This window comes from Bos mutus, chromosome 11 (assembly GCF_027580195.1).
Source record: "Bos mutus isolate GX-2022 chromosome 11, NWIPB_WYAK_1.1, whole genome shotgun sequence".
NCBI lineage: Eukaryota > Metazoa > Chordata > Mammalia > Artiodactyla > Bovidae > Bos > Bos mutus.
In genome coordinates, this window is record NC_091627.1 from 15,174,303 (window position 1) to 15,199,678 (window position 25,376).

Sequence of the window (25,376 nt, forward strand, 5' to 3'; positions counted from 1 at the left end):
TATCCCAATTTATGCTTCCCCCATACCCACTGATAATCATGTTTGTTTTCTACATCTGTGATTCTACTTCTCTTTTGTAAACAAGTTCATTTGTACCCTTTTTTTTGTATTCCATATATGAAAGATTTTGTGATACTTGTCTTTCTGTGTCTGACTCACTTTATTCAGTACGTGTGACTAGGTACTAGGTACTAGGTACGTGCAGCCATACTGCTGTAAATGGCATTAATTTTTCTTTTTCATGGCTGAGTAATATTCCATTGTATATTTGTACCACATCTCCTTTATCCATTCCCCTGTTGGCAGACATTTAGGTTGCTTTCATTTGCTGGCTATTGTAAATAGTACTGCAATGAACGCTGAGGTGCATGCTTCTTCAAATTATGGTTTTCTCTGGGTACATGCTTAAGAGTGGGATTCCTGCAGCTTAAAAGCTTTTGAACAGCAATGGAAACTATAAACAAAACAAAAAGACATCCTGTAGAACTAGAGAAAATATGTGCAAATGAAGAAACTCACAAGGGATTAATCTCCAAATATACAAACAGCACATACAGCTCAATATCAAAACAAAACAAGGAACCCAATAAAAAATGGGTGGATGATCTAAATAGACATTTCTTCAAAGAAGACATACAGATGGCCAAAAAGCACATGAAAAGATGTTCATCCTCACTAACTATTAGAGCAATACAAATCAAAACTACAATGAGGAATCTCCTGGAAGAAGTCAGAGTGGCCATTGTCAAAAAATCTACAAATAGAGCGTGGAGAGGGTGTGGGCCAAAGGGAACCCTCTTTCACTCTTGATGGAGATGTAAATTGGTACAGTCACTATGGAGAACAGTCTGGAGCTTTCTTAAAACATAAAAATAGAAATGCAGGTCTTGATGGACGTTTAGGTATTGATGAGAAGTTTAGACACCTTTGAAGACAGTAAAATTTATCCAAACATTTTAAACACAAGAACGAAATGGCTATATTTGAATTTTAAAAAACATTTTTTCCACAGTCTCATGAATGAATTAGAAAGACACAAGGGTGAAGACAGAGAGATAATTTTCATAGCTGTTACCATAATTCAGACATAACATTTAATGAATTTCATATTTTAATTGAATTATATGATATAAAAAATCTGGTAATGAGAGTCATATCATTGCAAGTTTTTTCAAAATCCCCATCGTTGATGCTTACCATGTTGTTCTGATGAGTTATCCCTCCCAAACAAAGTGTCACCATAGCATGTCTCCAGTGGCACAGAGAAGGTTTCCCTGAAAATATGAAACAGACCAAGTCAAATTACAGCTGTAAGGGTGAGACAATCAAAGATCTTTATCCTGACAGCGAGGTTAAACCCTCATCAACCCTATCCTGTGTAAACAGATGATCACAGTGTCTGAGTATGCGGCCACTTCTGAGAGTGTTTTCATATATGACAAAAATGTGCGTCTATCTTCAGTTACAGTATTTCTGTGAGAACCACTTTGGCCAATCTCCATTCCAGAGGAGAAAGAAAACAAACAGAAAACAATGTGTTTAAGAGAAGTTTTGAAATTCTTAGTTCCCTTATGTGTTAGAGATGACAAAAATGAAACCCAGGGCAACTAGATCTGTGAGTCACCAAGGACCTGAGGGCAGAGACTAGGAGCTTAGACCTTGGTTTCACAGACGAGCCTCCCTGCTCCCTCTGCATACTGTGGGGGGCCAGTTCATTCTCTCTGAACATGGATTTCTACACGTGCATCTAACTTTGGGGTCTAACGATGCCTATCTCATTAGGCTGTTGCAAAGTTGAGTAAAATGTGGTAGCAAGCACTTAGAACACAGTCTGGCACTTTCTCAGGGCTAACTGCTCGTCATTATGTAGTTCTAAGACACGGCTAGAAAGTTTTAGAGAGAGATGACATACATCACCAGCGTGGAGCCCACTGCACTGACAGCCCTTCTCGGGGCTACACTGATTCACATTTTAGGTTCATTTTATCCTCTCTGCATTGACTAATTTCACGACTAGAGTAAAATGTATATGTAAATTTTGCTTTGATAAGATTTAGTAATATTATCTGATAAAGGTGCATTTTTCTGTGTAATATATCTATGGTCAAGATTAGTAACCGTCTGACATTGTCTCTTCCACTTGGGATGAATTTATTCTTTATGCAAAATTCACACCATTTAGCCCTTAAATCCTGTGTTGTGTTATTTTTTGAGAACAAAATTTGGAAAAGTTTGTTAGGGTGGACTCTAAAAGGTCACGTTTCTCCCCCACTCATTCCCCAACCTCATCTTCATTCTGTACATGCCACAGAAAGCCCTCATTCACTGATTCATTCATCCATTGACTCCTTTATCCATCCACACTCATCTCAGTTATTACTTGGAGCATATTATGTGCACAGATCCCATGACAGACAATGTGGCTACAAACAAGAAACACAGAGTATGCTCTCCTTCAAAGGGAAAGAAAAAGAAAGCTCTAAACCCACATTTTTAATAAAGTGATGCATGTTCTTTGAAGAAAGTGTTTACAGATATCAAACATCTGGAGCAGGGGTCTTCATGAATGAAGCAGCTTTTGATCCAAGTATAAGAGACAGGTGAGTGTTGACTAGGAGACTGAGTTACAGGCTTGTGGGGAGAGAGGACAGAGGGATTTCCTGGGATGGGAAGAAGAACTCTGTGGCCACCTGACACGTGTGAAGAATGTCAGAAAGTTCTAAAGACTGGAACCCACTTAGGGCACCCACCGCCAAGGAATCCTGTATATGCCTTGCTCATCAGCTTCAATTTATCTAGGGAGCTAATGAGGGGTTTCATTCAAGACTAAACTTTTCAGGTTGGTATTATATATAAACTAGATAAACAACAAAGTCCTAACTGTACAGCACAGGGAATTATATTTACTATTCTATAATAAACCACAATGGAAAATAATATGAAAAAGAATATATAAAAATATGTATATAACTAAATCATTTTTGGAGAAGGCAACGGCAACCCACTCCAGTACTCTTGCCTGGAAAATCCCATGGACAGAGGAGCCTGGAGGGCTGCAGTCCATGGGGTCGCTAGGAGTTGGACACGACCGAGCGACTTCACTTTCACTTTTCACTTTCATGCATTGGAGAAGGAAATGGCAACCCACTCCAGTGTTCTTGCCTGGAAAATCCCAGGGATGGGGGAGCCTGGTGGGCTGCCGTCTATGGGGTCGCACAGAGTCAGACACGACTGAAGCGACTTAGCAGCAGCAGCAGCAGCAAATCACTTTAGTATACAGCAGAAACTAACACAACATTAACAAATCAACTATTCTTTAATAAAAAAAAAAGACCAAATATTCACCTTGTTTTGACTGGGGGCTGTCAATACAACCATGATCTACACTTAATTCCTTATGAGCTGTACTAATTTCTATAAATGCCAATACATTAAGTACATTGTAAGTGCAAATTAAATTGCCTCATTAGAGTTCTGTTTTCTCATGGGGGTGTGCACAGAAATGCACACCTATTTTCACAAATCAGAAGTATTTTCTTCAATGCATGAAAAGGTCTAGGTACATCTATTAATAGTATGTTTAGGCGCATGTTTTAAAGTATGTGCAATATGAAATGGATGGTGACAAATGAGCATGCGCTTCTGAAGCAGTTACTATGTGCTGTGCGTGACTGCTTTAATGTACTTTATTCCATCTGTCTTTCAAAACACCTTCCTGCTATTAAGTTACTCATTCACACAGTGAATACACATGGCTGGTAGACTGTGCTGCCCACATGCAGTTTCAGCGGTCAAGTAGACTCTACGATTTTACATCTTTTTAATTCCTTGATACTCACAAAGTTACTCTTTATTAGCCAATGTCATAAGCCGCTTTCTGCCTTGTATTAAGATTGTTTATATTACCTCCTTTATTAAAAATGAGCCCTGGAAAGAGGACTTGGGAGGAAGTCTTTGATTTCTGTATCCACACACAGTGCATGTAGAGTCAGTAGTTATTTGATTAAAAAACAAACAGAAAAATTACACCCATACAACAGTGAATGACAAACATAGATCGCAACAGGTGTGTGAGGGCAGGTGTGTGAGGAGAGGTTGGCATTGACCTGATTTGCTAACTAACTAATGTTGTAGAATGATAGTCGAGTTACACTTACTAGGAAACTATGAAAAGCATGTCTATTCCATCTTTTCTAAAACAAGAAGAAAATGGTTAAGCTTGAAGTCCGCCCCCCCACCTCCCAGGGACACATTAAAAAAATAAAACAAGTGAAAAGGTAAAGCTTGACTATTCTGTTCAGTAAATAGTCAACAAGATGCCTGAACTTGCAACATCACAATTCACATCTACCTCTCCTGCTCAGTGTATTTATTGTTCGTAGAATTATTATTTTCTGATTTGAATGGCATGCATAGTTTACAATATCAAGCAATACATGACTAGGTAGACTTTTGCTGCTAGGTAAAATGATATGACGCCCAAGTGACATTAGCCAAAGGTATCAGATGTCTTTGATGCTCTTAGAAGTACCTTCATTTCCTGTGTGCCTCATTCTTGCTGCTCGTGCAGAGTAAGGAATTCTATCCTATATAGTTATGCCAGGGCTTTGGGTCCCTCAGGACTGCTCTACCAGGTCTGTCTTCAGTGAAATCCTGTGTGCATTTGAAGATCGCAACTCTAATGAGGCAGAACCCCTTGAATATAACAGTGGCATAGGCCACTTCCCCAAGATGGGTGAACTTATTAAGGACATCCTTTCTTCTGGGGGTGAAGACAGAGGGGCTGAAGGAGCAATGGCTCATCGTCCTCCTGGAGCACACATCTTATTAAAAAAATACAACAAACATCCAAGTGCTTCAGGAAGAGCTCATTATTCTAATGAATAATTATTGCCTAAATTCTTGATGCTGATGTGAAGAACTGACTCATTTGAAAAGACCCTGATGCTGGGAAAGATTGAAGGTGGGAGGAGAAGGGAACGACAGAGGATGAGATGGTTGGATGGCATCACCAACTCAACGGACAGGAGTTTGAGTAAGCTTTGGGAGTTGGTGATGGACAGGGAGGCCTGGCGTGCTGCAGTCCATGGGGTTGCAAAGAGTCCAACACGACTGAGTGACTGAACTAAACTGAAAGCCTTGATGAAATTGATGTGGTAAGCAAGCACATCTCCCATTCCTTCATTCTGTAGAGCATTGTTAGCATTGTTAATAAAGAACGTGGCTGTTAGGGCAACACCTGAGATCGAAAACAATGCAAACTCTTAAAACTGAAAATTAAACTGCATGCCAGTAAAAGTGGATTGGGCTGGGCATTTGCAGCCACTGACTGTCTCATATACCCCAGCGAAGCGCTTCTGTCTTGTCTGATTTTCCTGAGAGATGCCCATCTCTGAAAAGCCCTTCCGTCTGACTCTAGCCCACTGTCCCCAGCCCACTTCCAAATTCCTGTTTCTTCTCAGAGGCATTTGAGCATGGAATTTAGAGCATGAGTTCTGGAATCAAGGACTTGTATTTAAATCCTAGCTTTGTCCCTGCTGTCGGCTCCCTTCTCCTGTGACTTGGAAAACAATTTAACCATCTCTGTGTCCATTTCATCACAGGTACAGCAAAGGCAAGATTGTCAGTAACTCACAGAGTTGTTATGTGGATTATGTAAAACCACGAGTATTCAGGATGATCTTGGTAAGCTCATAATATTCATCAGCAACTTTCCTCTAGAAGGATATGGAAATCATTCTGATGGTCTCACTGACAGGGACGACGGTGTCTGTCCTTCTGCACCTCAGTACTGGTGGCTAACAGTGTTTTGTCTTAGAGGGCGTTGAATATTGATGACTTCGCAGGATTTTATACACCTACTTTTTGTACTTCCTGTTCTGTTGTAAACTGGCAGGACATCTCCTTTGTCCATTTTTCCATTTTTCTATTAGCATTTGTGTGTGTTTCCTTTTAAGAGCAATTAAAAAAAAAACAATTTCTCTCTGAATACTTGTTGCAGATATTCCTCAGGTCTTCCTTATTCATTTATGTTGTTTCTATTAAATGAATCTTATTCCTGATTTCACTTTGGAAATTTATATCATTTCCTTTTTCTTTTGTGATGTCACCCATAATTTTATGCTTGGCAATTCTGTCCCTTTCTTGATATGGTTTTCTTAATAAGATCTCAATGGACAGTTTGGATTTATTTTGAAAGACACAAGAACTTTAAAAAAAAAGAATGACATTATTGGGGAAGAATTTTTTTTAGACCCATTTTGACTACTTATTAATCATTTCTGAGACTGAAATTTTATCATCCAATTCAGTTGTAATATACTAAATGTGGAGATTATTACATTAGAATAAAGACACTCTGAGAGACTTACTGTATAGAGATTTCAGACCCTGAATTTTTAAAATATAAAATAGAGGTGAAGATTTTGCAACACAAATAGTGTAAATTCAGAGTTTCTATATATGGTCCATTTAGATTGAAGCCATAGCAATGTAGTATATAGTCTATCCCTCTTAGAGTTATCAATATTGTGCAGCTGCTGTGTGTTGTAAAGAAAATGCCAAGGAAAAATAATGAGGCTATATGAAACTTGAAGTAAAAACTTTCAAGGCGAAAATCACAGAGCTAAGGAAATGAAGAGAAAAAGAGCCAGGGCTCCAGTCTTACTGCTTATTTACATAACATTACCCTAAATGCTTTGCATTAAAGTTTTTCTTTGAACAATCGCTCTCTTTGGAATAAGCCAAAAACCTAGTCTGCTTCTTTCAGAAGCTGGCACCACAGGGATGATTTCTGAGTACAAAGTGAGCAACTGCAATTCTTTCACGGTGACTTGAACGACAGACACGTTTGACTGGCATGACTGGGTCTCCAAGTACACAGACCCCGCTAACACAGAAAGACAAGATGAAGACAAGTCCTCCTCATTCTCCAATACACATACTGCTCCATGCATGTGAAGGCAAGTTAATTTCAGAAAGGTTTACTTCTGTTCTCTTGAGATAACAATATGTGAAGCATTTGCTTCAACTCAGACTGTTGATAAAATTCTTCAGACACTATTATCACTGTCTATGCATTTTATACACATAACATACTCAAACAGGGTGCTATTTTGGTAGTTTGTTAAACTCACACCTTCCTTGAACATGAATGACATCTGCCATATCTATCTATGCTTTGAGAAACATTCCTTAAGTTTGACAGAATCTTTCCTTGTTTAAAATAATGGGAAATCTTGGAAAAGTACTTTTGTTTGCCTAGAAAATAATGATTCTTCTATCCTCCTTGAAATTAGAATATGCATTAAAATGTGTTTCATATGTGTCAACCTAATTCTATATTAATATGTAAGTAAAGACTTTCTCTGTAAACATCATATAAATAGCCAAACATTGTCAGGTCTGAGTAAAAAGTATTTTGGAAAAGCAGTTTTATATCTATATACAAGCACTTGCACAAAGTACTCATTATCTTTAGTATCACTGTACAAATCAAAATTCATAGAACTTTTGATTTTAACATATTTTGAACTATCTTATAATACTTTTAGGTAAAAGTCATTAAAGTGTACTTCATCCCCTAGATTTTTAATAAATAGTTGGTTTGGTTTTGATTGGAAAATTTTTGAGTAAACTGATTAAAGAAAAATATAATATAAATTTCAGATTATTAATACTAGGTAGATAAATACTAGGTAGGTAAATGTATAAAAGAGAAATTTAGGGAAAATAAAAGGCAGAGTTACTTTAATAGCTGGTAGACTATGGAACTGGTTTCTACCGAGAGTCATTTTTCATTTTCTCTTTGCTTCTGTTTGTTCTTCTTTTCTCATGAGGTTGAACAGTATCATAAGACCTACCATTTGATTTTGGAGTTTAAGGAAAAGCCCAGTGTCCAATCATGCAAACATACTGGAGATTTATTTTTATGGATTCACCATAAAATGGTACTCTGTACCCACTTAGATTGCTTCTTTGGATTAAAGATCCCTTGAAATCTGTGAAAGCTAAAGTGTTAATCTACAGGACAGATTTTGATTTTTTTTTCTTTTTAGTCTCTGGTTTTAGTAGTAAAACACCTCAACTCTTATTACTATAGACAAAAAATATAAATTTATTGAAATACTTTGGGCATTTTTTAATAGGAAATTGAATTTTACTTTCCACACAAATGGGGACACATCTAACTTTAAAAACATTTTAATGTTATTTAAGCTTGGCTGCCCTGGGTCTTCGTTGCTGCATATGAGCTTTCTTTAGTTGCAGCGAGTGGGGACTGCTTTCTAGTTGGGGTGAGCAGGCTTCTCATCACTGTGGCTTCTCGTTGCGGAGAAGGGGCTCTAGGGCACACAGGCTTCAGTAGTTGCGGCCCGTGGACTCTGGAGCCCATGGACTTCAGCAGTTGCGGTGTGTGGGCTCAGTAGCTGTGGGCTTATTTGCCCCACAGCGTGTGGAACCGTCCTTGAGCTGGGATCAAACCCGTGTCCTCCGCATTGGCAAGTGGATTTCCAACCACTAGACCACTAGGGAAGTCCTGGGACAGTCTAACTTTTAACAAAACATTGCTGATATCAATGATTTCTTCCTTAAAGAGCCCTGCTCCCTACAACCAGAGTTCAGGGTAGAGGTAGTACTAAATGTGTCTTTCTCACATTTTGTGAATTATACACCTAAATATAGTTTTATGTGGAGGTGCTTCCTGACTTAAGATAACCTGACGCTTGAAAGGGGCTTCCCTGGTAGCTCAGTTGGTAAAGAATCCACCTGCAATGCAGGAGACCCCTGGTTGATTCCTGGGTGGGGAAGATCCCCTGGAGAAGGGACAGACTACCCACTCCAGTATTCTTGGGCTTCCCTGGTGGCTCAGACAGTAAAGAATTCACCTGCAATGCAGGAGACCTGAGTTTGATACCTGGGTGGGGAAGATTCCCTTGGAGGAGGGCATGGCAACCTACTCCAGTATTCTTACCTGAAGAATCCCCATGGATGGAGAAGCCTGGTGGGCTACAGTTCATGGTGTTGCAGAGTCGGACATGAGTAAGCTGGTGATGATACACAGGAATGTTGATGCATTCAAACAACTGCCACATAATTTCCTCTGAGTCTCTGCAGTCCCCTCTAAGGCATTTGTAGCTCCGTGTCCACCTGCACTGGAGACACGCATTTCTTTTCTTTTTAATAATTTCTTTGGAGTCCATAGTTCCTTTTTTTTTTTAAAGTTTTATTTATTTATTTTTGGCTATGTTGGGTCTTCGTTGCTGGGTGTGGGCTTTCTCTAGTTATGGAGAGTAGGGACTACTCCTCGTTGCGGTGGAAGGGCTTCTCATTGTGGTGGCTCCTCTTGTCGTGGAGAACAGGCTCTAGGGCATGTGGATTCAGTAGCTATGATGCACAGGCTTAGCTGCCCCGAGGCAGGTGGGATCTTCCTGGACCAGGAATCGAACCCATGTCTCCTGCATTGGCGGGCGCATTTGTAACCACAGGACCACCAGGGGAGTCCTGAGACTCTTATTTCTGACAATGGACATTGAACAGCTGGAGTGTTGTTATATGAAGAGAATTTCACATCATGAGGTTTAAATAAATGTCCATTGAATGAATGATAAAGATCATTAAAATATGCATATTGCTAACAATTTCAATGCTTTTTCTTGCTGCTAATTCTACTGTACTTTCAGAGATAAGGTCCAGCATGGGATCAAGACTTTTCAGAAATATGAAAAAGAAATACAATGTAGCTCTTAGCTAAAAGAAAACTCAGTGAATCAGCAAGTCAGACCCCAAGTAACCCAGATGTTAAAAAGATAGGTATAATGAGTGAAGAAATGGAGAACTTCAAGAAAGAATTGGAAGTTGCCTAACAAATTCAAATTACCATCCTAGAGAAATGAGGCATAAAAATGATTGAAAGAATCTTGGCTGGAATTTTCCAAGTGTATTAAAAAAATACCAACCTGTTGATTTACAGTAACTGGTAAAATTCCAAAAGCATACCCAAGATAGAGGAAGGCATAATTTGAAAAACCACCAAGTAGAAAAGGTAACAATTATGAAGCTGTGGTTTCCTGTCCTGAAGGCACTGCCAATACATGTGACCATGATGGGAGTGGAGTGTGTGAGTGTGTATGTATGAGTCTATGTGTGTGCATGTGCATATATGTATGTGTGTGTGTACATGTGTGTGTTATGCGTGAGTGTATCTATGTGTGTATTTGTGAGTGTGTGCGTGTTATGTGTGAGTGTATATGTATGTGTGTTGGAGTGGTAGGGGCTTAAAACTTTACCAGCAAAATGTATGAAGATTGTCAGTCAGTTAAGTCAGTTCAGTCACTCAGTCCTGTCTGACTTTGCAACCCCATGGACTGCAGCACGCCAGGCCTCCCTGTCCATCACCAACTCCTAGAATTTACTCAAACTCATGTCCATTGAGTCAGTGATGCCATCCAACCGTCTCATCCTCTGTGGTCCCCATCTGGGTTATTTAGGGTCTGATTTGCTGATTGAAGATTGTAGTTCTAGGATAGTAAAGCACCTACTAATTTAAACGTATAGAGGAAAAATTCTGGCAGTATAAGAACTACAGGAGTGGGAACCAAATTAAAAGCATCAATTGGGAGAGACTCCAGGCATTTAGCTAAGTAAAACAAATACAGTCTGTTTCCTCTCTGGCCAGTGTGCGTATGGTCATTTCATATGCCTAGCCTTCTCTGGCCATTCTTTGATATGTTGCAGTTCTCCTTTTCCTCATCATTTTCTGGTTCCCTCTCAATACACACTTGAAGGGGTTAAGGGTGGCACTCTGAGCAGCAGCTCTTGATAGTATATAGCTCTACTTTCTCCCTCTGAGATTCTTTTCAATACATTTTGTCAAAATTCAATCCTCAGAGTTGTGAGCATCACTTAAGCCCATGAGAATACCTTCAGAGTTTTTATTATTTCCCATTTCAGCTAGATGACCTGGCAAGGAATAAGGCTCTCAGGTAGTTCCTACCTCATCTGAACTTCCCAAGGGAAAAGTTTGGTGCTTGGAATCCTCTTCTTCCCCTTCCCCTCCCCCCCTCCCCTCCCCCTTCTTCTTCCCCTTCTTTTGCTTCTTCCTCTTCTTCCTTCCTTTACTTCTCTTCCTTTCCCCTGTCTTTCAAAGTTCAAGATTTTTTACATTTTATCTTTCCAAAAGAATAGCTTTTTAAAATGGGAAAAGGAAGAAATAATACTGAGCCACATCAAAATTGTTTCTTCTTGTTTCTAAAGATCACTGATTTCTATTCCCTTCATTTTCTTATAGTATTTTACCGGATCCTGTTGGTTTGATTTTTGTTCATTTTGTCAGGTATCAGGGCAGGAGAAGCAATGATATAGGTTCCTTCAATCAATTTACCTAGAATAGTGTCTGAATTATTATTGAAAAATACTCTATTTGGAGATTTATTTGTAAAAACTCAGGTTTAATGAAGAAAGTACGAGCTAGAAATCAGTATAATTAAATTATCTGGTTATATAACCTAAAGTAAGTCGTTTCACCTGTATGGGCTTTTTACTCTTCATTTATAGGAAGTAGGGATTCAGCTTATGTATTATGTAAGGCTGTTCCAATGTTCACAGTCAACAATTTTCACTACCTTGACTCTATATTTATATAACTATATTTCTCTTCTGCTGGCTCTGTGGAATGAGTCTATAAAAATAGCTTCAGTTACAGAGGGTCCAAAAAAGTTCAGGGCAGTTTGAAAAGGGTTTAAAGAAACAATATTTTAATCTTTTCTATTTAAATAAAGCATTCTTGCCTAATGAGCTCTTTTAAAAAAATAAACTCTATTTTTTATATAGTATTTCATGATTTTTTCTTCATTTTTGCCAGTCAACAGCTTGATGAACATGGTACTGATTTTGCTTGCCAGCCTGGTGACCCAGCTACCAACCACTGCTCTATTTCTCACTGGGTTCAATAATCTAAGGAATGTGCTAATTCCTTTTGCATATATTTTCATTTTACCCTAAAGTAGCTACTTTTTCATCCAAATATTACTCTAACCCTGTTTTACTATCAAAAATATTCTTATTGGTAGCATGTGTGGTGGGTAATTTTATGTGTCAGCCTGGCTGGGCCATGGTGCCCAGACATTTGGTGAAACATTAGTCTGGACATTTCTGCGAGCGTGTTTTGAACATGATTAACATTTAAATTGGTGAGCTTTGTGTAAAGCAGATTGCACTCTATGGTGTGTGTGGGGACCCATCCAATCAGTTATGGGCTCAAACAGAACAGACTGACTCCCTTCTCCCACCAGCAAGGGGGGGTTCTGCCTGAAACAACATCACTGCTATCCCGGGTTTCCAGTCTGCTGGACCACCCTGCAGAACTTGGACTTGCCCATCTCCATAATCATGTGAGCCAATTTCTTAAAGTCAGCCTCTCCCCTTCATTCACATACATCTGTGTGTATGCACTTAGTTGCTAAGTCGTGTCCGACTCTTTGTGACCCCATGGACTGCAGCCCACCAGGCTCCCCTGTCTGTGGGATTCTCCAGGTAAGAAAGAATACTGGAGTGGGTTGCCATTTCCTTCTCCAGGAGATCTTCCCAACCCAGCGACTGAACCTGGGTCTCCTGCATTGGCAGATGGATTCTTTACCACTGTGCCACCTAGGAGCCCCCTCTTCATATATATATACATATGTTCAAGCTTTCATGTCTCTGGAGAACCTTAAGACAACATGCCTTAATTATTTCCAAAACTGCATGCATAAGAACACTGAACTTCTTATGGCAAAGAATTTTTTGGAGCATGCTGTGGGGCTGAGGTGGGTGGTGGTAGGGAACAGAAGAACATAAAACAAAGCTTCATCCCAAGGAAAAACAGATCTCCAATCTTTGTGCAAGGAAAGGTGCTTGGAATTAAAACTCAGGTTGCTTCTGTTCTCTGTAATCAGGTGTGGTCTGGTACCACGTCCTATGTAGCTACAGGTCTTGCCCATCTTTCTCCCATGATACAACTACCTGCTTTTATGATTAGACATCTCTAACTTAACACCTAGGCTAGTTATCAGGAAAACAGACTGTTTCTAGTTGTCAGTGTGGTTAATAGTTCTGCTCTATAATGAAACTGAAAAGGAAAAATAAAAAAAAGTTTTCCTTGTTAGACTCAGTTGGCAGCTTGCCTGGGAAAGGGGTGTTAATATCTTCTCAGCCAGGTCTCTGGGCTCCTGCCAGTCCAGATTGCATATTTTATGGGTCATCCACCTTTGCTCTTTCACAAAAATACTGTCTTGTCAGAGTATAGTGTTCATGAGTCCTGGCCTTCCAGATAAAATCCCCAGTCAGTTGTCAAATTTTGCTTTTGGTTTGTTTGTTTGTTTAAATTTTTTTATAGAGGCTAAATGCCTCAATCCATTAATCTCATCTATATTCTTTTGAAGACCTTCTCTGGCGGCTCAGTGGTAAAAAACCCATCTGTCAATGTAGGAGATGCAGGTTCGATCCCTGCATCAGGAAGATCACCTAGAGAGGAAATGGCAGCCCACTCCAGTACTCTTGCCTGGAAAATCCCATGAACAGAGGAGCCTGGTGAGCTTCAGTCCATGAGGTCACAGAGTCAGACACGACTACACGCACACACACACACTTGCATCACCACTAAACCTGTGTGCTGAGCCCACAAGGGCCAGAAAGGGAATGATGCGGATGCTTTCTTAGAGTAAGAGGTACTTAGGTATTCATGTTGTTCTCTCTGTAAGTCAGACGTGTGTTTTCAAGATAAAGTCACATTTCCTCATTCTCAGTCTTCTGCCATCAGGGTTGAAGAGTCATTTCTCACTGTAAGAATGATGCTGTTGAAATAAAATTATTCTTCAGCCACAAAAATCTAGCACATATATTCCTGGACTTCAATAATCTAACTCTATTGCTGTATCTAACTAGTTGCTGTAAAAAATTGAGAATTACTGGTAAGATAAAGACAACATTTTAAAAGTTACTATTCTCAGTGTATGGGCTTCCTAGGTAGCTCATAAAGACCCTGCCTGCAAAGCTGGAGATGCGGGTTTGATCCCTGGGTTGGGAAGATTCCCTGGAGAAGAAAATGGCTACCGACTCCAGTGGTTTTGCCTGGGAAATCCCATGGACAGAGGAGCTTGGTGGGCTGCAGTCCATGGGGTCAAAAAAGAGTTGGACACAATTTAGTGACAAAGCAACAGCAACAATTCTCAGAGTATAAGATAAAATGGCAGGAGAACACATGCTGCAACATGTGTGTATTTGTATAAAAATTATGATCCCATGCACACAATTTATTTAGACAATGTGTTTTCTAGACTAGAGGGGAATTAACCGTCAATGAACAAAGCCATGTTCTTACTCAAGAGCAGTTATTCAGGAAGTTCTTATCAATAAATCAATGTGTTATTTTGATCACTTCATGGTATGCTTAACAACAAAGGAAACAGCAATGGCATTTTTTAAAGTATCTTTAAAAATGTATTGATGAAAAGATTATGGGTTTTACTGTCAGACAACAAGGATTTGAATGGCAAATTTTCCACTTGTGTGTTACACAGGTAACTATACTTTACCTCTTTCAGCCTCAGTATCATCTGTATAATCTTGCTATTTTATAACTATTAAACTATTAGAAGGATTAAGGAAATCCTTGTGATTTATAATGGATATAAAGCATCTAGAACTCTGTCTGGCATAGGTAGGTGTTCAGTAAGCATAATCTCCCCACCTTCTTTTTTGCCAAATCTCATTTCCTCATTCCCAGTATCTGGGCAAGCTCCAGGAGTTGGTGATGGACAGGGAAGCCTGGAATGCTGCAGTCCACGAAGTCACAAAGAGTTGGAAATGACTGAATTACTGAACTGAACTGAATATCTAGGGAATGTTTCCAAGTACAGGGAGGTTTGTGAAGATTAGACCTGATACAGGTGAATGCTCATGTGCTGAACCAGGGAAATGGTGTGTGGATGCTATGCATCAACTGATTAATTCCAGTCCCTTCCATTCCCATCCTGCTGGTTACTGCAAAGATTAGAAAGCCAAAACTGGACTCTCAGTTCCCTTTGCAGCTGAGTTCTGGATGCTCTCACAAAGCGAAACACAGAAGTAAGGAAGTGGAGGTGTCTCCCTGCCGCCTTGAGCTGCTTCTGAGAGTTGAGCAGCATTGTCGAGGTGAGCACTCTTTCTGCAGGGCATGCGATGGATGTCACACTCAAGCATCCCAGTGACCGGAGGCAGCTGCTCCAGTGACCCCCGCGGTGCACACTGCTGGTGTCTAGCCACCCAGTTTCCTAGATCAGAGTTCTGATGTGGGTCTTTGAACATGACAGTTCTTGTAGTGGGCTCCCTGAATGAGATCACGGGTGTGTTTTTCACTCTGAAATTCATTCCTGGAAACTCACCACACTTTTTTCCAAAATGTTTTTTGAACGACCACATTTTTTTCTAAGATCATTATTTTCTATTTAAATCCCTGTAGTGTTTTCTATTTCTTGTGCAGATTCCTAAGGGACTTCCAATTTTAAAGAACATGTTTTTATTTAATATGACTTTAAACAATATCTTCCATAGTTTTTCCTTGTAACAGTTACTATGATGTTATATGCTTGCACTGGATTCTCCCTGGGACTCAGAAAGAGGTCATGAACCTTCTGGATGCTGTCCTTTGGGAATTGGGAGTGGGGGTGGGGCTCAGTTACTGGTATATACAATGGGAAATAAATGAGTGACTATTTAGGATTTATATAAATCAATTTGATTTTTTCTTTTTTCAACTTGTTTGGGCAAAATGAAAAAAAGAAATACCTCTCTTGATGGTTTTTCAAGTTAAGCAGTAGGGTTCATTTCAATCCTTACTTGACATATGAATGGTCATTTACTGCATGGCGTGACCCTTCTCAAACAGTCCTTTATGTAGACATTTAGAAACACTTTACATTTAACAGTACAAAGAAATGACTAGAAGTCATTGAGGAGACTATAGGATGTATAAAGAAAAACAAGAATAGAAAAACTATAAAAATAACACAGATATTATGTTAAGATCTCAGCTAACTTTTCAAATGAGATTAGAAAATATATTCTCTTAATTTTAATGCGATCTTTTCATTATGTTGCTCCCCAAATGCCTTCATAAGAGAAAACGGCTTTGTAAATTACATTGTTTTATTACAAATTTCCAATAGGATGTATATTCTCTGTAGCCCCTTATTTTTCTGTAAATAGCCCTTGACGAATAAGCAGTGGGTGGGCTGGGTCACAGTAGGTAAGACCCAAACTAAAATTTAAAACAGTCCAGGGATTATACATAAGATGACTGTTCTACGCACATCTAGGACTTCATCTGCAAGCAGAACACATATTTTGCAAGTTGGGGCAAAAAAATTACAAGCTCAAATTACTATTATGAAAGATATTTAACCTAAAGCAACAGGTACCCCAGAAATCACTGATTAGTTTCCATTCAGTATTTACAGAGCATATTCTTCTGATGTATGGAGTTTTATTTACCAAAGACCATAACACCATCTTTTGCATCACTGACAAGCAAATTTAAATTTCTTTCTATGGTAATTAAGTCATAATAGCCAGTATTTGATTGTTTTTTTTTTATTACTGTGTGTAAAGTGGTTATTCGACAGGTTAAGAGTTAAATTTTTCTCCAAACACTTCCTCCCTTCAGGGAAGTCTTATCTGATGTTTTGTCTGCTTAGCACTGCCTCATATTTGCAGTCGGAGAAGGCAATGGCACCCCACTCCAGTACTCTTGCCTGGAGAATCCCATGGACGGAGGAGCCTGGTGGGCTGCAGTCCATGGGGTTGCTAAGAGTCTGGCATGACTAAGCGATTTCACTTTCACTTTTCACTTTCATGCATTGGAGAGGGAACTGGCAACCCACTCCAGTGTTCTTGCCTGGACAATCCCAGGGACTGGGGAGCCTGGTGGGCTGCTGTTTATGGGGTCTCACAGAGTCGAACACGACTGAAGCGTGTTAGCAGGAGCAGCAGCAGCAGCAAGTGAACAGAGTACTTCCCTGAACAAGAGTCACCTGAGAGCTGTGATGTTTCCTGGAGACTGGGGTTCCATTCCTGGGTTGGGAAAATCCCCTGGAGGAAGAAATGGCAACCCACTCCAGTATTCTTGCCTGGAGATCCCATGAACAGAGGAGCCTGGTGGGCTACAGTCCATGGGGTCGCAAAGAGTAGGACATAACTTAGTGACTAAGCACACACATGTGGCATCCTAACAGGCATCTCTGGGATTGAGTACCATGGAATGCATTGTATTTTGTCATTATAGTTATTTGAAGTTCCTGGAATCTCCAGATCAAAAAGGCAGGGAAATTAAATTGTCTTCTTTAAATGCTTTGCAAGCTAGGACCTTTAATTTTGCTTTCTCAGTTTTCTTTACACAAACTTTGTGAGGAAGTATTTACCTATTTATTTCTCAGATGAGGAAACACAGATTAAGCAGGGCCAAAATTTTTTGTGGTCACATCAGATACACATTAAGTGTGCAGCTGAGATTTTTCTTGTACCTTTTTCCCCCTTGACTCAAATCCTTTTGGTTTCTCTTTAGTGATAGCTATATAGCTGTCAGGCTAAAACCTGAAGGTTGTTTAGAGAAGAGGAGAACGAGTGCTAATTTCATCAGGGCAAAAAGTGGCAGCTGTAGCTCAGCTGGTAAAGAATCCGCCTGCAATGTGAGAGACCTGGGTTCGATCCCTGGGTTGGGAAGAAACCCTGGAGGAGGGCATGGCAACCCACTCCAGTATTCTTGCCTGGAGAATCCCCATGGGCCGAGGAGCCTGGTGGGCTACAATCCATGGGGTTGCAAAGAGCCAGACATGACTGAGTGACCAGGCACATAAATCATTAAACCAGGCTAAATCTTCATCATTTATAACTTATCACAACCTTTAAATCAGGCAAATGTTTAACTACATCTTTAGAAAAAAATTAGAATCTGCCAATTCCTAATGTATGAAAATCCCAACCATGGGCAAAGTTCTAGCTCCTGGTGTGACATCACAGAAGGCAGTCTGGAAGAGAGGCACGTGGTGGCTCTGGGAGCATCCAGAAGCTGGACTCCAGCAAAACACTGCCTGGAAAGTCATTCCTGCAAATCACCCTGTTTCACAGATGAAGAAATTGAACCTTGAAACATCCAACAATTCATCCCAGGTCGCTTGTTAGAAAGTAGCTTTGCTGGGGACGGAAAGAAGGACTGATTCCAATCCCTTTAAACAGCTTTGCGGACAATTAAGCTGTTGTAAAGGAGAAGGAAATGGCAACCCACTCCAATATTCTTGCTTAGAAAATCCTGTGGACAGAGGAGCCTGGTGGGCTGCTGTCCATAGGGTCTCACAGAGTCGTACATGACTGAAGCAACTTTGCAGCAGAAGCAGCAAGCTGTTGTAAACTGCAGCAAGGAGCTTTTTCTTCCATATATTCATATTTTTATCAGCAGATTACTAAGAAAGACCAAACAAGAGGAGTTTCCTCTCTCACCTAGTGGCTCAAGTATATGTGTGTTTTTTTTTTGTTTTGCTTTTTTACTTTTTGTTTTATTTTCCTTAAAGTTTGTGTCTTGTTAACAAAATCATGCAATCTTACGGATGAGATACTTACAACTTTGTAGAAATCCAATTAAAACACTAACTGCACAGTGGAAGAGTCGGTGAGTCCCCAGAGGTGAGCATCTGTGCAGAGGGAACAGGACTCTGTCCCTTCTCCCTGAGTACAGAGTGAGCTCCACCAGCTCTGTTCTACCCGCCTACAGGGAGAGGAGCTTTGGGACCAGAAGGCAGCTCCTTGCAGAACAATCACTTTACCAACCAGTTTATTATTGGGACTGTTTCTCTTCCTATGAGTTCCTGTTGCTGGAAGGGAGCCTAATGCTTTTTTAAAATCTATTTTTCAGGAAATGAGGAAACAGAGAAGTACTCAAGCATTATTTGAATAAAAAGAGCATTTACTGGTAGTTAATCTAATTTGGAAAAGGCAATCTTTTCCCGGTACAGACATACAGCTTGAATTCAGTATGTGAGTTTTTTCCCTGATTGTTTTTTTCATATTATCTGGTGTTAATACCTATGAGGATACATTGAAACAATCACCTTAATTAATAAAAAGCCTATTTTAGTTTTCTCTGCTGTTTACCTCTTGAACTAATTGTTGTGTAATCTGGCAGATTATACAACATGTGTGTGAGTGCTCAGTCACTTCAGTCATATCTGACTCTGCGACCCTGTGGACTATAGCTGTAGCCCATCAGGCTCCTCTGTCTATGGGATTCTCCAAGTGAGAACACTAGAGTGGATTGCCATGCCCTCCTCCGGGGGATCTTCCCAACCCAGGGATCAAACCTGCATCTCTTATGTCTCCTGCATTGCAGGCAACTTCTTTACGGCTAGCACCACCTGGGAAGTCAGGATTATAGGATCAGTTCAGTCACTTAGTCGTGTCCGACTCTTTGTGACCCCATGAATCACAGCACGCCAGGCCTCCCTGTCCATCACCAACTCCCAGAGTTTATAGGATACAGATGCATAAAAATAGATCAAGTGAAGTAAACACATATGATAGCCAGGTCCCTCTCTCTCATACATGATACACACACATAAACAACACACATATACATGCACACACACACACAAACACACACACATACCCCACCTACACACAGGCACGCAGCACACACATTTCTTGTAGCCTTCAGATGAAGCCAAAAATACCTGCTGTTTGAAATTACTCCCAGTGGTGATTAAAAAGAACCTTCCCCACTGAGATCAGAGATGGTCCTTCTTCTCTGTTGAACCAAAGTCTTCACTGTAGTTGTCAGGATGTAGCCACGACCCTAGAAAAACAGAGCAAAAGGTGTACTGTGGGCTCATTTAAGCCAAGTTTTGTTTAAAAACCATCTTTTTTCAGAGCTGTCTATAAACCCTTGGTGAGAGTAGTACAAACAGTGTTGGTGGATAGTAAGAGGAAGTGATTGCAGTCTGTCATGCAATGGTCCTTTTAAAAGGATGGAGGGACCGAGGAGGCCAGAAGTCCTAAGTCCGTGTGGGCTCTTTCTGCATGGCTGTAATGAGTTCTGGGGCTGCAGTACATTACTTACCATTCCTGGTTTGTAACACATGTGTCTGTTTGTGCTTTCTCATTTACACATAAGAGTAGAAAGTGATGTGGACTCTTAAGTCTATCTTTTCATATAAACTGTAAGTAAATTGAAGATACTTTTCAAATTGCAAGTATCCATCTCCCAAACGTTCTGATTCTTTGGTATGAGGCCATGATCACCTGCCTAGCCTTTGGCCCACACCTATTTACTGGAAATTACCAGAGTCTATCTTCAGGGTCTTTTCCAGACCTGAAATTATATACTCCAAAATTAACTCACTCTTCTAAAACCTGCACAAAGATCACAGGATCACTTATGAAACTATTCCATAATATTCATAAATGAACCCTCTCTAATGCTTTTTCACTTTTTATAAAATAATAGCTTCTGTATACTGTTTCTAATATGTCAAATACTTGACTAATCTCTTCACTCATATTACTTTTGTTAAAGTCATTGAATTACCCCAGTAGTCTTATGAGGATTTATTATTTCCATTTTATGGATAAAGGAATTAACAGTGAGTAGATATTGCTGACATTAAGTGAAAGATCATTGTGTGAAGATACAGTCGTTCACATTATTCACTATACACATTCTATATGACAAACTGATTCAAATCTCTTTGAATTTAAAGGGCATACATATATTCACACATTATATTAAAGTTCAATAATTTTTCAACCAAAATGTGTGTTCTAAAGCTTCGATTTGATTTGAACCAACTAAGAAAGTGAACGCAGGCTAGCGCGGGCGGCTGCGACGGCGCACATAGCACGGGAGAGAGGAGCTACCCAACGTCCGAGGTCAGGGGCAGAAGCCGGGAGGACCCCCATGCCTGAAGGGCGGCGGCCGAGAGGAGCTACCCCGCGTCCGAGGTTAGGGGCGGCAGCCGAGAGTCCCAGACTGCGACAGCACAGGAGCAGCCGAGAGGAGCTACCCCCGACCCGAGACCACGGGCGGCGGCTGGGAGGAGCTACCCCACATCCAAGGAGCGGTGGCTGCGCCGGCGCAAGAGGGCCTAGAGGAGCTATTCCACGTTGAAGGTCAGGAGGGGCGGCTGTGAGGAGATACCCCTCGTCCAAGATAAGGAGCAGCGGCTGCACTTTGCTGGAGCAGCCGTGGAGAGATACCCCACGTCCAAAGTAAGAGAAACCCAAGTAAGACGGTAGGAGTTGCAAGAGGGCATCAGAGGGCAGACACACTGAAACCATACTCACAGAAAACTAGTCAATCTAATCACACTAGGACCACAGCCTTGTCTAACTCAATGAAACTAAAAAATGCCCGTGGGGCAACCCAAGACGGTTGGGTCATAGTGGAGAGGTCTGACAGAATGTGGTCCACTGGAGAAGAGAATGGAAAACCACTTCAGTATTCTTGCCTTGAGAACCCCATGAACAGTATGAAAAGGCAAAATGATAGGATACTGAAAGAGGAACTCCCCAGGTCAGTAGGTGCCCAATATGCTACTGGAGAAATAATTCCAGAAAGAATGAAGGGATGGAGCCAAAGCAAAAACAATACCCAGCTGTGGATATGACTGGTGATAGAAGCAAGGTCCAGTGCTATAAAGAGCAATATTGCATAGGAACCAGGAATGTCAGGTCCATGAATCAGGGCAAATTGGAAGTGGTCAAACAGGAGATGGCAAGAGTGAACATCAACATTCTAGGCATCAGCGAACTAAAATGAACTGGAATGGGTGAATTTAACTCAGATGACCATTATATCTACTAGTGTGGGAAGGAATCCCTTAGAAGAAATGAAGTAGCCATCAAGGTCAACAAAAGAGTCCAAAATGCAGTAATTGGATGCAATCTCAAAAATGGCAGAATGATCTCTGTTCGTTTCCAAGGCAAACCAGTCAATATCACAGTAATCCAAGTCTATGCTCCAACCAGTAACGCTGAAGAAGCTGAAGTTGAACGGTTCTGTGAAGACCTACAAGACCTTTTAGAACTAACACCCAAAAAAGATGTCCTTTTCATTATAGGGGACTGGAATGCAAAAGTAGGAAGTCAAGAAACACCTGGAGTAACAGGTAAATTTGGCCTTGGAATACGGAATGAAGCAGGACAAAGACTAATAGAGTTTTGCCAAGAGAACGCACTGGGTCATAGTAAACACCCTCTTCCAACAACACAAGAGAAGACTACACGTGGACATTACCACATGGTCAACACAGAAATCAGATTGATTCTATTCTTTGCAGCCTAAGATGGAGAAGCTCTATACAGTCAACAAAAACAAGACCAGGAGCTGACTGTAGCTGAGATCATGAACTCCTTCTTGCCAAATTCAGACTTACATTGAAGAAAGTAGGGAAAATCACTAGACCATTCAGGTATGACCTAAATCAAATCCCTTATGATTATAAAGTAGAAGTGAGAAATAGATTTAAGGGACTAGATCTGATAGATAGAGTGCCTGATGAACTATGGATGGAGGTTTGTGACATTGTACAGGAAACAGGGATCAAGACCATCCCCATGGAAAAGAAATGCAAAAAAGCATAATGGCTGTCTGAGGAGGCCTTACAAATAGCTGTGAAAAGAAGAGAAGCGAAAAGCAAGGGAGAAAACGAAAGATATAAGCATCTGAATGCAGACTTCCAAAGAATAGCAAGAAGAGATAAGAAAGCCTTCCTCAGCAATCAATGCAAATAAATAGAGGAAAACAACAGAATGGGAAACACTAGAGATCTCTTCAAGAAAATTAGAGATACGAAGGGAACGTTTCATGCAAAGATGGGCTCGATAAAGGACAGAAATGGTATGGACCTAACAGAAGCAGAAGATATTAAGAAGAGGTGGCAGGAATACACAGAAGAACTGTACAAAAAAGATCTTCACCACCCAGATAATTATGATGGTGTGATCACTGACCTAGAGCCAGACATCCTGGAATGTGAAGTCAAGCGGGCCTTAGAAAGCATCACTACGAACAAAGCTAGTGGAGGTGATGGAATTCCAGTTGAGCTATTTCAAATCCTGAAAGATGGTGCTGTGAAAATGTTGCACTCAATATGCCAGCAAATTTGGAAAACTCAGCAGTGGCCACAGGACTGGAAAAGGTTCAGTTTTCACTCCAATCCCAAAGAAAGGCAATGCCAAAGAATGCTCAAACTACCGCACAGTTGCACTCATCTCACATGCTAGTAAAGTAATGCTCAAAATTCTCCAAGCCAGGCTTCAGCAATACGTGAACCATGAACTTCCGGATGTTCAAGCTGGTTTTAGAAAAGGCAGAGGAACTGGAGATCAAATTGCCAACATCCACTGGATTGTGGAAAAAACTGTGGAAAATTCTGAAAGAGATGGAAATACCAGAGCACCTGACCTACCTCTTGAGAAACCTATATGCAGGTCAGGAAGCAACAGTTAGAACTGGCCATGGAACAACAGACTGGTTCCAAATAGGAAAAGGAGTTATGTCAAGGCTGTATATTGTCACCCTGCTTATTTAACTTATATGCAGAGTACATCATGAGAAATGCTGGACGGGAAGAAGCACAAGCTGGAATCAAGATTGCCAGGAGAAATATCAATAACCTCAGATATGCAGATGACACCACCCTTATGGCAGAAAGTGAAGAGGACTAAAAAGCCTCTTGATGAAAGTGAAAGAGGAGAGTGAGAAAGTTGGCTTAAAGCTCAACATTCAGAAAATGAAGATCGTGGCATCCGGTCCCATCACTTCATGGGAAATAGATGGGGAAACAGTGGAAACAGTGTCAGACATTATGTTTTGGGACTCCAAAATCACTGCAGATGGTGACTGCAGCCATGAAATTAAAAGACGCTTACTCCTTGGAAGAAAAGTTATGACCAACCTAGATAGCATTTTGAAAAGCAGAGACATTACTTTGCCAACAAAGGTCCATCTAGTCAAGGTTATGGTTTTTCCTGTGGTCATGTATGGATGTGAGAGTTGGACTGTGAAGAAGGCTGAGCACCGAAGAATTGATGCTTTTGAACTGTGGTGTTGGAGAAGACTCTTGAGAGTCCCTTGGACTGCAAGGAGATCCAACTAGTCCATTCTGAAGGAGATCAGCCCTGAAATTTCCTTTGAAGAAATGATGCTAAAGCTGAAACTCCAGTTCTTTGGCCACATCATGCAAAGAGTTGACTCATTGGAAAAGACTCTGATGCTGGGAGGGACTGGGGGCAGGAGGAAAGGGGACGACAGAGGATGAGATGGCTGGATGGCATCATTGATTCAATGGACGTGAGTCTGAGTGAGCTCTGGAAGTTGGTGATGGACAGGGAGGCCTGGTGTGCTGCAGTTCATGGGGTCACAAGGAGTCGGACACTACTGAGCGACTGAACTGAACTGAACTGAGGAAAGTGAACAATTTGCCCTTCAAGACAGCTATCTCTTAAAAAATAATGTTTTCTTAGTTTCTAGTAAAATCATTCATGCTTTTTATAAGTTATAAAATACAAGAAAGGTAAAAGCTGTTTCCTCCATAACCTATCAACTATATAATCAGATACATTTATTTAATAATGTAACATTTAAATTCCAAAATTATTTATAATTATATACAAATGTCTGGGGCTCCCCAGGTGGATCAGTGGTAAAGAATCTGCCTGCCCATGCAGAAGATGAGGGTTCAATCCCTGGATTAAGAAGATTCCCTAGAATGGGAAAGGGCAACCCACTCTGGTATTCTTGCCTGGAGAATCCCATGGACAGAGGAGCCTGGTGGGCTATAGCCCATGGGGTTGCAAAAAACTTGGACATGACTGAGTAACTGAGCATGCATGCATAGCCACTCAGCAATGTTTACATTTTTAAAAAATTATTTTTCTAGTGTTAACAGAATTCTGCCTTCCCTAAATCACCATTCAGATGATAATGAGAGGAAATAACTGAGATGTAAATCAGTGGATGGTGTGTACAATATGGATTGAAAGACAATGAAGGAATAGGAAACACATTGAGGCTATGTACATCATCTCAAAGGTGAGTTTCCTCTTGTCTTAGTGTGTAGTGAGTACCCCAGTCTTGAGAATAGTTATGAGAATTAAATGTAGTTGTAGCTCCTACCTTTTATCACCTTTGAATAACCCATCTCTTCCTCATGCTCATGGGATGGTAATGTGGGTATAAAATCTATATAGAAAAAAAAAGAAAAAAAATAAAATCTATATAGAAATACGTTAGATCCAGTAGCCTTGCTTTCATCAAACAGAACGTGTTCTTACCATGACTACCACAGGCAGAGTGTAGAGGAGGAACCAGAAGA

The 25,376-nt window shown here is 40.5% G+C and overlaps 1 long non-coding RNA gene across 1 annotated transcript in view; it reads right to left on the reverse strand.

Moving 5' to 3' along the window:
• Positions 1–1,218: 1,218 nt before the first annotated feature.
• LOC138989958 (uncharacterized) overlaps positions 1,219–25,376 on the reverse strand; it is a 34,187-nt gene continuing 10,029 nt past the window's right edge. The window contains exons 2-5 of the long non-coding RNA XR_011466146.1: positions 25,178–25,243; positions 19,734–19,855; positions 8,972–9,152; positions 1,219–1,274 (exon numbers count right to left, since the gene is read on the reverse strand). This is a non-coding gene — a long non-coding RNA (uncharacterized lncRNA). The remainder of the gene's footprint in view (positions 1,275–8,971; positions 9,153–19,733; positions 19,856–25,177; positions 25,244–25,376) is intronic.